Source organism: Rhinoraja longicauda, chromosome 4 (genome assembly GCF_053455715.1).
Source record: "Rhinoraja longicauda isolate Sanriku21f chromosome 4, sRhiLon1.1, whole genome shotgun sequence".
Taxonomy (NCBI): Eukaryota; Metazoa; Chordata; class Chondrichthyes; order Rajiformes; family Arhynchobatidae; genus Rhinoraja; species Rhinoraja longicauda.
Window position 1 is genome coordinate 77747591 of NC_135956.1, and position 16691 is coordinate 77764281.

Here is a 16691-nt window from a genome sequence, read left to right on the forward strand (position 1 = left end):
AGGTTGGAGGAGGTGCAGGTGAACCTCTGTCTCACCTGGAAAGATTGTTTGGGTCCTTGGATGGAGTTGAGGGGGGAGGTAAAGGGACAAGTGTTGCATCTCCTGCGGTTCCCAAGCTATCATCCCCTGCAACTGCATCGGCCGAATGGCCCACTCCTGCACCTATTTTCTATATTTCTATGTTTCAGACAATGCAACAGCTGTCCCTGTACCTCCTCCCCTGACAGTCCTTTCAGGTGAGGCAGAGGTTCACTTGCACCTCCTCCAACCTCATCTACTGTATCCGCTGTTCCAGGTGAGAACTCCAATATATCGGCGAGACCAAGCGCAGGCTCGACGATCATTTCGCTGAACACCTCCAAGATTGGCATAGTGGCTGTTTCAGTCTGGTTCCTCAACAGCTTATCCCATTGTTTTTGAACTGAATATGAATGGCTTGCAGATGATTTCAAAAATGGCCATTGAAAAACAGTGAGCAAGAAAGCTTTAGCATGCAAGAAAATGTAGATATGTAGGAAGGGACTGCAGATGCTGGTTTAAATCAAAGTTAGACACAGAAAGGTGGAGTAACTCAGTGGGACAGGCGTCATCTGTGGAGAAAAGGAATTAGGTGATTGCACATAAGGTCGTGAGGTCAAAGTGCGTGACGCACAGAGTCGCTCAGGCCATCTGGAGGACATGGCAGTCTCCAGCATACACTACCAACACATCCAACACGGACATTCTTTCTTTTAAAAAGCCGCCAAAAGACCAATTTTGGTGTTGTAAAAAATGAGGAAGAATCTGGAGGATCCGGCGGAGGAAGAGGAACCAGGAGAAGTCAAGTCAAGTCAAGTCAATTTTATTTGTATAGCACATTTAAAAACAACCCACGTTGACCAAAGTGCTGTACATCTGATTAGGTACTAAGGAAAAAAATGAAACATAACAGCACACACAAAACAGTTCACAGCGCCTCCTCAATGAGCCTCAAACGCTAGGGAGTAGAAATAGGTTTTGAGCCTGGACTTAAAGGAGTCGATGGAGGGGGCAGTTCTGATGGGGAGAGGGATGCTGTTCCACAGTCTAGGAGCTGCAACCGCAAAAGCGCGGTCACCCCTGAGCTTAAGCCTAGACCGCGGGATAGTGAGTAGCCCCAAGTCAGCCGACCTGAGGGACCTGGAGTTAGAGAGGTGGGTTAGAAGATTTTTGATGTAGGGGGGGAATGTCCATTTAGGGCTTTATATGTGAATAGGAGGAGCTTGAAGTTGATTCTGTACCGTACAGGGAGCCAGTGGAGAGAGGCCAGAATCGGCGTGATGTGGTCCCTTTTACGGGTACCTGTCAGGAGTCTCGCTGTGGCGTTTTGGACCAGTTGCAGGCGGGACAGGGAAGATTGGCTGATCCCAGTGTATAGGGAGTTGCAGTAGTCTAGGCGGGAGGAAATGAAAGCGTGAATGATTTTTTCAGTGTCGTCAATTGGAGGAAAGGTTTGATTTTAGCTATGGTACGAAGTTGGAAGAAGCTGGCTTTTACCACAGCGTTGACTTGCTTGTCAAATTTTAATGCAGAGTCAAATATCACGTCGAGGTTTTTGACATGCGGTTTGACTAGGCAGGATAGGCTTCCAAGACTGCCTGTTATCGATTTGATGGAGTCGGGGGGGCCGAATAGGATGACCTCAGACTTGCTCTCGTTTAATTGGAGGAAGTTCTGTGCCATCCAACATTTTATGTCCTCAAGGCAGTGTAAGAGGCTGTTTAAATTTGACTGGTTGTTGGGTTTCAGGGGGAGGTAAAGCTGAGTGTCATCGGCATAGCAGTGGAAAGAAATGCCGTGCCTTTGAATGATTTGGCCAAGGGGGAGCATGTATAGAGAGAAGAGAATGGGGCCTAGGATGGAGCCTTGTGGAACTCCGCAGGAGAGGCTAGCTGGAGCAGAGGAATAACTGCCTATGTTGATGGCGAAACTCCTATCTTTGAGGTAGGAAACGAACCAGCTCAGGGCAGTGCCATCAATGCCAACCGCGTACCGGAGACGGTCAATAAGGATGGTGTGGTCAACTGTATCGAAAGCTGCGCTGAGGTCGAGAAGGAGCAGGATTGCACAGTCGCCGGTGTCGATGGCGAGAAGCAGGTTGTTGTGTACCTTCAACAAGGCAGACTCTGTGCTGTGGTGGGCTCTGAAACCTGACTGGAAACTTTCCAGGATGGTGTTTTGGTGTAGGTAGGGCACTAATTGGTTTAGAATTGCCTTTTCAAGGACTTTTGACAGGAATGGCAGGAGAAGGGCTAGAAGCAGCTGGGAAGACGTCTGGCCAGCCGGCGGGAGAAGGGGAAACGCGGCCGGGAAGGGAGGCAGGAGAGCAAAGCCGAGAAACAGAGAGCCACCGACCGGGGGAAAAGAAGAAGAGGAGGAAAGGAGGAAAGGACACGGTTGAGCGAGCTGGGAGAGGAGCAGCGGGAAGAACCCGAGCTGAGGGGCCTGGAGTGTCTGCAGGGGCAGAAGCAGCGAGCACTGGAGGTCGGCGACCAGCCGGGGGCCTAAGGGCGAAGGGCCCAGGGAGCTGTGCTCGACGGCCTTGGAGGAGGAGGCGTGGATGGCGAGGAGCGGAGTGTCGAGCCCGAAGATGAGGAGGAAGAGGACCGGGGAGAGGCCGATCGGCGGCGGTGGCCGAGCAGCAGCGGGAGCTGGGCTGGGCGTTGGGAACCGAGGTGGAGGACCAAGCCACGGCTCTGCTCGGCGGCCCCAGCCACGAGGTGTTGAGCGCCGGCCAAGTGGAAGCGGACCCCGGCTGACGGAGATGGCGAGCGGGGAGGAGGGCCAGCAGGAGCAGCGAGGGGCCGAAGAGCCGCAGGAAGCGAGGCGCGGAGCGGAGGCGCCAAGCCTGGAGGAGTAGGCGCAGAAACGGGGAGAGATGGCGGGACACTCGGAGCGCCGGGAGGGGGCCGGAGACGTACTGATGGGAGAAGACCAGCCGTGCCCACTGCACTGAAAGCCCTATTGTTATTTGAACTTAAAATAATAATGTTAAAAACAGTATTTTAAAATTTCCCCTTTGTCGGTTGCTTTATTATGGTAGAGGTATAAACGCAAATTACTGAACAAAACAGGGTGGGGGTAAACTTACTTTTGAAAAGTTGCCAGGGGTAAACGGGACGAAGAAGGTTGGGAACTCCTGCCCTAGTGAGTGCTTGTCTGCAGTAGTGGTGTGTCCTCCAGACGGTGTTGCGTGGCAACAGCGCGGGTCAGAGGCCGTGACCTCGCCTGCCTTGCAACCACTCAATAAGACGTTTCGGGTCGAGACCATTCTTCAGACTGTTGGTCTGGTCTGATGAGTTGGATAGAAAAATGGCAAATGAAATTTAATCTAGATAAGCATGAGATCATGTATTATCTCATGATAATACATCATTAAATAAGATCTTTGGAAAAACCGAGAAGACTTAGAATATATGCCCGTGAATTCTAAAAAGTAGTAGGAGGGATGAATAAGGTTATTAAGGTACATTGGGTGCTTTGTTTTGTTAGCCAAGGTACTTAATTTCAGAACAGCAAGGTCATGCCAAATTCAATTACATTAGTTGCGTAACACCTTGGTACTGTACGTAGCTCTGTCCATCAAGAAAGATGTGATTTACTGGAGAGGGTGCGGAGGATATTTACAAGCACATTGGATTGGAACATTTTAGATTTGGGGAAAGATTGGGTCAATTGGTATGTTTTATATAAAATACAGGTTGAAGGGAAACTTGACCGAGCGGCACAAAATTGTGTGGTACTGTACGTTTGCCACTTGTGCCCTCCCTCAAAAAACTTCAGCCCCATCCTGTTTCCCATCCATAAATTGCGACTTGGCAACATAATCAGTAAACATGGTGTTTATTACCTACCTTTGCCAACAAGCTATATCCCACCACTTTCATACCAAATGTCAAATATTTTTCTAACAAAACATTGGAAAGACTGAAATGATAGAAAAAAAAGTTACCAAGTATCAACTCCATCAGCTCTGAACTGGACCAGACTTTCCTTCCTTCATATCATTTGTAGCCTTGAGATGACCTTTGATCCACACATCTGCACCATCACTATTTCCACCTCCTACTAGAACCTGCTTTAGATCATCTCCTGGTTAAGCCTTCACTCATGATTGTTACCTCAAACCCTATTCCAATGCATTCCTAAGCAAAGTCACATGTTCTGCATTGTGGATAAGGTAGCATAATGAGAGATGGGGGACCATAAATCTCGAGATGGCATCCCAAATCTCACCATGACAGCAAGGGAAGTTGAATTCAATTGAAGACGTCTCAGTACAGGTAACATGAAACTACTGGAAGATAGACACGAAAAGCTGGAGTAACTCGGCGGGTCAGGCAGCATCTCTGGAGAAAAGGAATAGGTGACCTTTCGGGTTGAGTCTGGTGAAGGGTCTCAACCTGAAACATCACCTATTCCTTTTCTCCAGAGATGCTGTCTGACCCGCTGAGTTACTCCAACTTTTTGTGTCTATCTTCAGTTTAAACCAGCATCTGCAGTTCCTTCCGACACATGAAACTACTAAATTTTTGTAAAACCCATCTATCTAATGAATGAGCTGCAGGAAAGGAAATATGTCATCCGTACTCATTCTGATTTGTATGTGACTTCAGCCCTACAAATACGATTGAGTCTTAGCTGCCTCAGTTCAGGGGCCACTGAGGATAAACAAATGCTGGCATTGCCAGAAATGTCCATTCTGTATTTGCTGTCATTCTTGTTCTTGTCCTCTGTTTTACTGTCTCGACTCACTGTTTAACCCAGTTACTTGCCATCATCCATTTTTTGTGAACATTTCCCATTCATGCCTTATGCTGCATTCTGGAATTCCCAGCATGAATCTCATCAGATTTCTTTCCTCCTTTAAAAGGCATTTTAAAATCAACTTCATTGGCCAAGCTTTTGGTTATATGCGGCCATTTACTCTTGTGTGGATCCCTGTCAAACATTATTTAATAAAACTCATTTGAAGCATTTTGGGATATTCTTAGTTTGTTCACAATGTCAGATAAATAATTTTTGCTGTTGTCCTTGTTCAGTACATTAGATTAAGATCCTCAGTTTCCATGGGATTGCTGCTAATCTCCCTATGATTCCCAAAAAACAGCAAACGTGGCATTTTTCAGCTATTTATACCAATTGGTTCGAGGTGCTGCCAATCTCCCACCCATCATAGCCAGAGTCGAATGTTTGCTGAAGTTCATGAACAAATTTCATTTCATTTATCATAAGGCAATACTTGTGTTGGTGCAAATTGACATTATTTCATACAGAATGGGAAGATCTGCATGTCATTTATTTCTGTTATGGAACAGTAGCCACCAAAATGGATTATTTGAGTCTGGAATAAAGATGAATTAGTGTAGATGGTAATTTAAGAGTACATTTTGCTTTAATATGATTTGGAAATATTTGACTTCCAGGATGGTGCTCTATTAGTTTTCCATTGTTAGAGCGTGGAAGCTGCCATGACTATTTAGCCAAAGAAGTCCAGTAGAAAGTACTGGTCTTGGACTGGTTTGTACTCTTGGTTAAATAATTTCCAACTCTCACACTTGGGCACATAAGTAATGGATTGGATGTCCAATGTGCCACAGAAATGCACATCTGCACGATAGGAAGAGTAAACTGAATGTAAAGAACATTTCAGCCATCGAATCTGAGTTGAATAAAGGTTTTAGTCTCACCTGACTAAAGGACTGAAAAATAACCTTGCTGAATATAACAATCCAGAATATAAAGTGAAATATATTTAGTCAATATGTATCCAGTTCTCCAGTGATCAAATATTTATCCAGCCAATGAAGTTTTACAAAGGTATCAGTTCATTAACATGTTAAAGCTTATCTGTTAACTCAGCCTTTGAACACAGCAAACAGTACAAAGGCATGTGAAGTCATCTTGTGATTTTATTTCAGAGCCCAATTGCCCAATCCCGAATCCACATCAAATTGGTTTATATTAACCAGCATCGATGTTATCCTTCAGCTATTTGACTGTGTGAAGGAGAGAAAACGTGAGTCAGGAATTCCTAAGAAATGCATAAATGTGAAGTAAGGAGTCCATGATGGTGTGTCTAAGATGAGAATCTAAACTTGCCATTTTCCACGTCAATAAAGTTTGATGTAATATCATAATGATATGCGTATGATTGATTTTAAGGACCAAAGAAAGCTGCAAGTCTATAAATGAAATGAAAGATTAATAAATAATAAACAGGATTCAAGTAACTAAATAAGAGGTTGTATATTTTAGTTAAAATCTAAAGTTTTGGTTTAAGTGGTGGAAAGAAAGACACATTTCTAATGAGTAGGTCAATCTTAGTTCTCTCCCTAGTGGGGTCTTCTATATGTTATGTGAAGAAACCTTCCAGAACATACTCAACAATTTCTACTCCATCTAACACTATGTCAGTCCCTGTCTATAGTAGGAAAGTTTAAATCCCCTACTATTGCTCTTAGAACTCTCTACAATCTCCTAGAATATTTTTTGCTCTAATTCCCATTGACTACTGTGGGGCCGATAGTGCCACCTCAACAAGGTGATGATCCCCTTCTTATTTCTCAGCAGCCATATAGTGTCTCTGGGTAATTCCTCAGTAATTTCATCTCAGATTTTACTGAGTACTATGTAGAGTTTTCAAAGGACAAAGTGATGGAAGCAGCAGAGATGCACTAGGTTGCTAGCAAGATGGAGGGAAATCAAAGATAGCTTCTCAAAAAATAACAACACGAGATTAGATGCTGGAATCTTGAGTAAAACATAAAGAGCTGAAGGAACTCAGCGGGTCAGACAGCTTCCATGGAGGGGAATGGACAGATGTTTTGGGGCAGCCTTCAGGCTGATGGAGTGCAAAGGAGAAAGCTGATTGAGCTGAGTCATACAGCATGGAATCAGGCCCTTTGGCCTAACTTCTTGTCGACCAAGGTGCCCTATCTACACTCGTCTCACCTGTCTGCATTTGGCCCAAATCCTTCTATACATTTCCTGTCCATGTATCTGTCCAAATGTCTCTTAAATGTTGTTAGAATACCTGACTCAACTATCTCCTTGGGCAGCTGGTTCCATATACTCACCATCCTCTGTGTTTAAAAAGTTGCCCTTCAGATTCCTATGAAATCTTACCCCTCTCACCTCACCTAGCAATCTGCACTTTACAGTCTCATTTAATGTGCAATCAATAATTTACCTGCTCTCATTGATGGTTTTAAATTCACCGTTTACATGCTTTAAACTCTAGGTTAAATGCTTTACCTTTTACCGTTTACATGCTTTAATCCCCTGTCTATATGTATTGTATTGTATTGCACTTTCTTATTGTATTGTACTGTATCGTATTGTACTGCACTGTCATCCCCTGTCTATATGTTTTGCGTTTGTATTGCACTATGGCCCCTGGAGGCACTCTGTTTCGTCCCATTCATTGCATGATCTGTAAGGAGTGGAATGACAAATAAATAAATAAACTTAGGTTTAAACCATCTCTTTATGTTTGCAACAACCTTTATATTATGAATTATTATATCACATTGAAGAGAAATGAGAGTGGACAGATAAATTATATTTAATCACCAATGCAATAATTTTTAACAAAAATGATAGCTATTCTAACAACCATGCAGAATATAGGAAAAATAGAAAGGGAGCAAGGATTTGGAAAATGTTTGTTTGGGTACAGTGATTTGTTTTATGAGAAGCAATTATTTTCCTTTCGTAACTTGGTAGATATTTGTAATAACTAGTATGGTGCAGAGCAAGACAGATCAATCAAGTCTTACTTGGTGGATTTCTGAGACATCCTCATTCTTCAGGGAACAGGGAATGCCCTTAGCATTCATAGCAAGAGGATTTGAGTATAGGAGCAGGGAGGTTCTGCTGCAGTTGTACAGGGCCTTGGTGAGACCGCATCTGGAGTATTGTGTACAGTTTTGGTCTCCTAATCTGAGGAAAGACATTCTAGCCTTAGAGGGAGTACAGAGAAGGTTCACCAGATTGATCCCAGGGATGGCAGGACTTTTATATGAAGAAAGACTGGATAGACTAGGCTTATACTCGCTGGAATTTAGAAGACTGAGGGGGGATCTTATAGAAACGTATAAAATTCTTAAGGGGTTGGAGAGGCTAGATGCGGGAAGATTGTACCCGATGTTGGGGAAGTCCAGAACCAGGGGTCACAGCTTAAGGATAAGGGGGAAGTCTTTTAGGACCGAGATGAGAAAACATTTCTTCACACAGAGTGGTGAGTCTGTGGAATTCTCTGCCACAGAAGGTAGTTGAGGCCAGTTCATTGGCTATATTTAAGAGGGAGTTAGATGTGGCCCTTGTGGCTAAAAGGATCAGGGGGTATGGAGAGAAAGCAGGTACAGGTTACTGAGCTGGATGATCAGCCATGATCATATTGAATGGCGGTGCAGGCTCGAAGGGCCGAATGGCCTACTCCTGCACCTAGTTTCTATGTTTCTATCACATATGAGGCCCTCACACGTGTCTCCTTGGTTAACTCAGCTCTGCCCTTGCTCCCCTTCCGCCCAGTCGCAACAGGGACAGTCCCCCTAGTCCTCACCTTCCACCCCATCAGCACATAAACCTCCAACATTTTTGCCATCTCGAACAGGATCCCACCACCCAGCCACATTTTCCCATTTCCACCCTTTTACGCCTTCTGCAGAGACCGTTCCCTCCGCAACTCCCTGGTTAACTCATTCCTTCCCATCCAATCCACCTCCTCCCGAGGTACCTTCCCCAGGAACCACAGGGGATGCAACCTCCCGAGGTCCCTACACCTCTCCCGTTGACTCCGTCCACGGACCCCAACAGGCCTTTCAGGTGAGGTAGCGCTTCACTTGTACCTCCTCCAACCTCATCCACAATGTTTACTGTTCCAGGTGTGGCCTCCTATATATCGGTGAGACCAAGCACAGGCTCGGTGATCGTTTCACCGAACATCTCCGTTCAGTCCACCTAAGCCTACGTGGTCTCTCGGTTGCTAAACACTTTAACTCGCCCTCACGTTCCCATACTGTCCTTTCTGTCCTGGGCCTCCTGCACTGTCAGAGTGAGGCCCAACGCAAATTGGAGGAAAAACATCTCATATTTTGCTTGGGCAGCTTTCACCCCAGCGGTATGAATATTGATTTCTCTAACTTCAAGTAAACCTTGTTTTTCCTCTCTCTCTGCCCTCCCCCACCCTAGTTTCACTATCCTCCTTATTAATTTTACTGTTTGTATGCCTCCTTGTCATCTTCCCCTCAGCTAACAATGAACCATTCTACATTTTCTTGATCAACATCTGCTTTGATCTGTCGTCTTCACACCTTACCCTTCCATATCTCTAGTCTCCCTTGACTCTCAGTCTGAAAAAGGGTCCTGACCTCAACCGTCACCCATTCCTTCTCTCCAGAAATGCTGCCTTTTCTGCTGAATTACTCCAGCGTTTGTGTCTATCTTGTCCAACTCAGTTCCTGGTTCCTGCTAATATAGTTAATTGATCTATATTGGAAAGCTGTAAAAAGTCTTGGCGTTTCCAATGTCAGGGAATATATTGGCTGTACACTCTTTCACATTCAAATCATTTATTGCTACTGCACAGAAGAAGCGAGCACTGACAACAGAATTATTGCACGTTTTTTGAACTGCACATTGCGAATGATTCCGAAAATAACCATTGCAGATATCCTGTTTACCGAATCACCAGCTTCTCACACTAACAAGTCATACTCTTGTTAGACTGACATCAACTAGAAGCATAATACATTGAAATTACAGCACAGAATTCGGTCCATCTGCTCAATTCCTTTATCTTACTATTTTTACACTACACCATCTTTTTCATCCCACCCTCCCCCATATTCCCCAGTTCTGTTTCCGTTCATTTATGCATTGTTTCTTCTTAAATATGGTAATACTGGATATGAGTCATCGAGAACAAAAACTGTGAAGAGATATTCTTGGAGACAACATGCATGCACATGACTAATTGTAACATCCAGCAAATGTAACCCCTTAGTAACAATTAAATAATTCATTTCTAATACTTTACAATCGCACGTACAAATTTAGGATGTCAAACAGATCGTGGAAATATTAATTTATCTGCACAATCTTATGCTCTGAACATTTCTGCTGAAAGGTTTTGTGGTTCAAGTGCCTCGTACTTTACAACTGCAACTTTTAAACTTTAGTTTATCCCCCAAGCATGACATAAATGGTGCCTGAGTATGTACTTATTAGATAACAAATTAGCAATGGAGAGATTTCACAGGAATCCAATATAAATTCTGTTTAACTAAATTTTAGAATTTGTAAACACAACGTAAAGTACATTGAAAAGGTTGAAGTTATTAACTAAAATGACTCAAATTTTAAGTCTAACTAGACCATGTGGACCCGTTGGGCCCAAACCTCCTGCATTGGTGCAGCACCCTCTCCTCCCCCCCCTCCCCCCTCTCTCCCCCCTACCTCCCCCTCCCTCCCTCTCCCTTCCCCTCCCCACCTCTCCCTTCCCCACTCCATCCCCCTCAACCCCCCCTTACCCTTCCTCCCCCCTCCCTCCACCCCCTCCTCCCTCCCTAGGAGATAGATTTAAACTTAAAAATGTGAATAACTAAAAAAATATAACACCGATTTCAATGAAACTTCTTCCATTAGCACCATTAAACAGTGAGGCCAAAAATTGTCGCGCTATCGTGTACAAATTTGGCTGTGGTTCAGGAACAAACAAACAAACAAACAAACGAGAGTTTTAGTATATAGATGGTTGACAGTAAAACTTTACTGCATCCTGTTTCATCTCAGGGACTGATTTGCAAAACAACACCATAAAAAGCTATTCCTAAGTGACCACAAAAACTTTGCATTCCTTGTTTTCAATATTTGTGAGATTAATACGGATACTGTCATCAACGTAAAAGCTTGTGTCTTCAATTTAGTTTTCTGTGTTGTTTCAGTAATACTTCAAAAGGATACTTTTTAATCACTGTGCACTGTAACATCAGTTTAAAATTTCATATTTATATCACAGCTTTTACACCAGGAAGATGAGTCGATTATCGGGTTACAAACATACAAAACTAAATGTATAATTTGCAGATATATGATTAAGGATAACGTTTGTTCTTGGACATATCAGGTCAAATAAATGGCCTCTTTCTGTGAGTTTCTAAGAATCTCTGATTTGTGCAAATGGCTGTCCATTGCTCCATAACAGGCTGTAATGATGGAATAATTCTGTTCTTCATATAAGGGTGTAGTTTGAGAGATACATCACAGCCATTATTCAATTTATTCAAGCAGTAAATAATGAATCTCCCAGCATGTGTGTAACATATGTTGTAACATAAAACAACTTAATGCCTCTTCGTGTCTCCATTCTCCGTACAGTACCAGGTAGTGGACAGAACAAATACAGCAATTTTAATTATCAGCATATTTTTAACAGAAAGTCAACTCCTGCCTGATTGCATCAATTCTGCTGTGGAGCTGAATTATCCTTTGAGTTATGTTTTGGTGGTAACTATTTTTGTCACTCAATAAATTATACTGACACTCTTTACCCAAAACATGGGTAAACAATTACAAAAAAAGTTACCACGGAAACCTAACTCATATAATGATCAGCTCTAGAGCAGCAATGATACAATTAGGCACGAGTTGACTTTATGTTAAAAATATGCAGATAACTAAATATTAATTACATCAAAACATATTTAATCCAGTCAGATCTTTTAGAATTTACAACAGAGACTGAATATTTTAGCAAGGCATTAAACATTCTAAAACCTTTCTCCTTACAAGGAAAAATGAATCAGATTCCTTGAGATCAAAATATTAATCCTCCCCAAGAATTCTTGTAAATTATTTCACAGCACATGAAACCAGCAGAAACTAATTTTCATGTAGCTGCATAATTTATCAAGGTGCACCTTACATTTGCTGCCAAACATTCTGTTAGTTCAGTTTTATCAAGATTTTATGACATGATCACAATGTCATTAGGCAGAACTGGGTTATTTAACCAACAATGGAAACATTTCTAAAAATTCACATTCAAAGAATAAGTACCAAGACTCAGTTAAAGAGGGAAGGCAAAATACATTCCATGTAACAATTTCATGCCAGGGTCTATGTCCCGTTCCAGATCCAGCAAAGCAGTGTACTTTCCTTCAAACGTTTTTACTTGCTAGGATTCTAACAAATAGAAACCCTTCAACTTGCTTAAAGCTCTATCAACCCAAGTACTGAGAAAACAAATTTATCTTTGTTTCTCTTGATATGAAGTACACGCATATTCTCTGTGGAGACTCAGTTAAGTACCGACAGCTAAAGGACAGTTAATTATTTGCCAGTATTAGGAAACGGGATAGAAACATAGAAAATAGGTGCAGGAGGAGGCCATTCGGCCCTTCGAGCCAGCACCGCCATTCATTGTGATCATGGCTGATCGTCCCCAATCAATACCTCGTGCCTGCCTTCTCCCCATATCCCTTGATTCCACTAGCCCCTAAAGCTCTATCTAACTCTCTCTTAAATCCATCCAGTGATTTGGCTTCCACTGCCCTCTGTGACAGAATTCCACAAATTCACAACTCTCTGGTTGAAAAAGGGGGATGTACTACCTCCTGGCATATACAGTGCATTCAGAAAGTATTCAGACCCCTTCACTTTTCCACATTTTGCTACGTTACAGCCTTATTTTAAAATGGATTAAATTCTTTTTTAAAAATTAATCCACACACAATACCCCATAATAAAAAAGTGAAAACAGGTGTTTAAATTTTTTTGCAAACTAATTAAAAAGAAATAACTGAAATATCATATTTATATAAGCATTCAGACCCTTTGCTATGACACTCAAAATTGAGCTTATGTTCATCCTGTTTCCATTGATTATCCTTGAGATGTTTCTACAACTTGATTGGAGTCCACCAGTGGTAAACTAAATTAATTGGACATGATTTGGAAAGGCACATACCTGTCTATATAAGGTCCCACAGTTGGCAGTGCAAGTCAGAGCAAAAACCAAGCCATGAAGACGAAGGAATTTTCTGTAGACCTCCGAGACAGGATTGTGTCGAGACACAGATCTGGGGAAGGGTATAAAACAATTTCTGAAGCATTTCAGGTCCCGAAGAGCACAGTGACCTCCACCATTCTTAAATGGAAGAACTTTGAAACCACCAGGACTCTTCATAGAGCTGGCCGCCCGGCCAAACTGAGCAATCGGGGGAGAAGGGCCTTGGTCAGGGAGGTGACCAAGAACCCGATGGTCACACTGACAGAGCTCCAGAGTTCCTCTGTGAAGATGGGAGAGCCGTCCAGCAGGACAACTATATCTGCAGTACTCCACCAATCAGGCCTTTATGGTAGAGTGGCCAGACAGAAGCCACTCCTTAGTAAAAGGCACATGACAGCCCGCTTGGAGTTTGCCAAAAGGCACCTAAAGGACTCTCAGACCACGAGAAAAAAGATTCTCTGGTCTGATGAAACCAAGATTGAACTCTTTGCCCTGAATGCCAAGCGGCACCGCTCATCACCTGGCCAATACCATGGTGGCAGCATCATGCTGTGGGGATGTTTTTCAGCGGCAGGACCTGGGAGACTAGCCAGGATTGAGGGAAAGATGAATGGAGCAAAGTACAGAGAGATCCTCGATGAAAACCTGCTCCAGAGCATTCTGGACCTCAGGCTGGGGCAGAGGTTCACTTTCCAACAGGACAATGACCCTAAGCACACAGCCAAGTCAACGCAGGAGTGGCTTTGTGACAAGTCTGTGAATGTCTTTGAGTGGCCCAGCCAGAGCCCGGACTTGAACCCGATCGAACATCTCTGCAGGGACCTGAAAATAGCTGTGCATTGACGTTCCCCATCCTACCTGACAGAGCTTGAGGGGATCTGCAGAGAAGAATGGGAGAAATTACCCAAATACAGGTGTGCCAAGCTTGTAGAGTCATACCCAAGAAGAATTGAGGCTGTAATCACTGCCAAAGGTGTCTCAACAAAGTACTGAGTAAAGGGTCCAAATACTTATGTAAATGTGATATTTCAGTTATTTCTTTTCAATTACTTTGCAAAAATTTCTCAATACCTGTTTTCACTTTTTTATTACGGGGTATTGTGTGTAGATTGATGATTAAAAAAAAAAGAATTTAATCAATTTTAAAATAAGGCTGCAACATAGAAAAATGTGGAAAAAGTGAAGGGGTCTGAATACTTTCTGAATGCACTGTACGGACCAGCCCTATTTTCACGGTTCCAGCTGTTGATCCAGGTCTGATCAGACGGCAGGCCATTGGTTAGGATAGGTTAATTCCAATGGCTGTCTTTGTTCTGCAAAACAAAACTGATTGGACAATTATCAACACCCAGGATCTGCTTGGTTTGCCGTCAGATCCCCAAATCACAATAGACAATAGACAAATCCACTGAAGGTGACTTGAAACCCATATTTTATTGGCAGGTATGTCAATTTAACTCAGAGTGACTCCACCCACCCTACTGCAACTAGTCATTTTGGACATTAGACAATAAATAAAAACTTATTGGAAACTCACTATGATCATCCTTGTGGAGGATTAATATTTTGATCTTCAAGCTCAAGGAATCTCCATGTCTATAAACCATGGAATTTGACATGTTGCATGTTAATGTTTATTTCTGATTCCAGGAGCCAATAAATAATGAACTGGAATGAAAAAGAAATGTAGTAAAAACTTAACAGCTTAGCCAGTATCCAGGAGAGAAATGGGGTTCATGTCAACAAACTTCCATCAGAACTGGAAGGAACGTTAAGATGCAGAGAGAGGAGATGGAAAAAAGAGAACACAAAAAATGCATACGAGTCCTTGACTAAAAAAACCCAAAATGGGCACAGTGGTTGGTAATAAGGTAAAATAATCATTCAAGAGGAATAAATAAATGATATTACCAATGTGAATGTTGAAAATTTGATTACCAGCAGTTGTTAATTTCACTGTTGTGTTCTGATGGCGGGGATGTGCCATGTTGGAAGATCTGGTGCTGTTCTTTGCGCTTATATTGAGCTTGGAATCATACAGCACAGAAATGGCCCTTCCACGCAACTTGTCCATGTTGACCAAGATGCCCCATCTAATCTAGTCCCATTTGCCCACATTTAGCCCATATCCTTTTAACCTTTCCTGTTCATGTTCCTGTCCAAATGTCTTTTCAATGCTGTTATTGGATCTGCTTCAATTACTTCCCATGGCAATATTCCATATACCCATCACCCTCTGCGTAAAAAGGTTTCCCCTTGGGTTTCTATTAAGTCTTTCCCTTTTTATCTTAAACTTATGGTCTCTAGTTCTTGATTCCCTTATCTTGGGAAAAGACTCTGTGCGTTCAGGTTAGGCAGCATCTGTGGATGGTTGATATTTCAAGTTGGGACCACTCATCCAGCCCATATGAAGGGGCTCGACCTTAACTGTTGTCTATTCATTTCTTTCACAGATGTTGCCTGTTGTATTGAGTTCCTACAGCACTTTGTGTTATTTTAAAAGAGTATTGTGCTGAAGAGGTCAAGAGTGTGCAATGACATTCCCTTCCACTGGATGTCAGTCCTGTATTTAGAGACCATTTTTAAGTCTTCACTTGCTGTTGCTGGCAAGGGAAAGTTCAGGACCCAAATATTAGAGGGAATTTAACCACTAAACCAGCTCTTTAATGGAATTTTATTAGATTAAGTACATTAGATGATAAGATTGTTATTTCTCTAAATGATCATCAAATGTACCACGAGAAAATGTCTCACTATGCAGACAATGTCAGCAGCAATGCTGGTAGCATTGTTTGAGGCAATTTAACTCACCCATTGATGGGACACATAGAAAATAAATTAAGCACGAGGGCCAAATTCTTATAACTACATTGGCGACAGAGAAAACTGCTAAATAACATAGATCAGAACATTTGTGTACTTTTAAGATATCAACTGGTTGACTCAAATTACGCGTTTCTAATTCTGATCTTGAAAGCACTGTATTTATATATACTGTAATTTGCACATAGTTGATCTGTTCACTTTGTAGAAAGATGTAAAATGAATATGGTATCTTGTATGGATTTTCAGTACACCACATATTTGCAGTGATTCTTCTATCTATAACCATCTCCTTGTAAGTTTTGTCACCCATAAATCACCTCCAGTATTTTTTTTAACATGTGTGCCTTTGTTACGTCCAGGAGTGGCTTGTAAAAGGAAGTTTGTCAATGTATCTATTCCAGATTGTCAATTGCCAAATCAGAATAGAAAGCATGAAAATAGAAACACCCCATCCTGCAACAAAAATGAACAAAGCTAATTCAAAACTACACTCTATTCATGATCCATAAATTCCACCTAAATTCCTTCTATTAGCTGACGAGGATTGTAACTAGACACGCATTAACTTCCACAGATTCTGGTCATGACTTTACAACATCATATTAGGCAGCAAACAATTGAAATTGAAATTTCATGATCCAAGAACACCTCTGCTGGTTGGACCATTTTAATAGAAAAAGGTTGACAGTGCCAGAGACCCAGGTTCGATCTTCAGGTTGAGTGTTATCTGTGTGGAGTTTGCACATTCTCCCTGTGACCGCATGGGTTTTCTCCCACATCCCAAAGACGTGCAGGTTTGTAGATTAATTGACCTCTGTAAAATTGGCTCTTG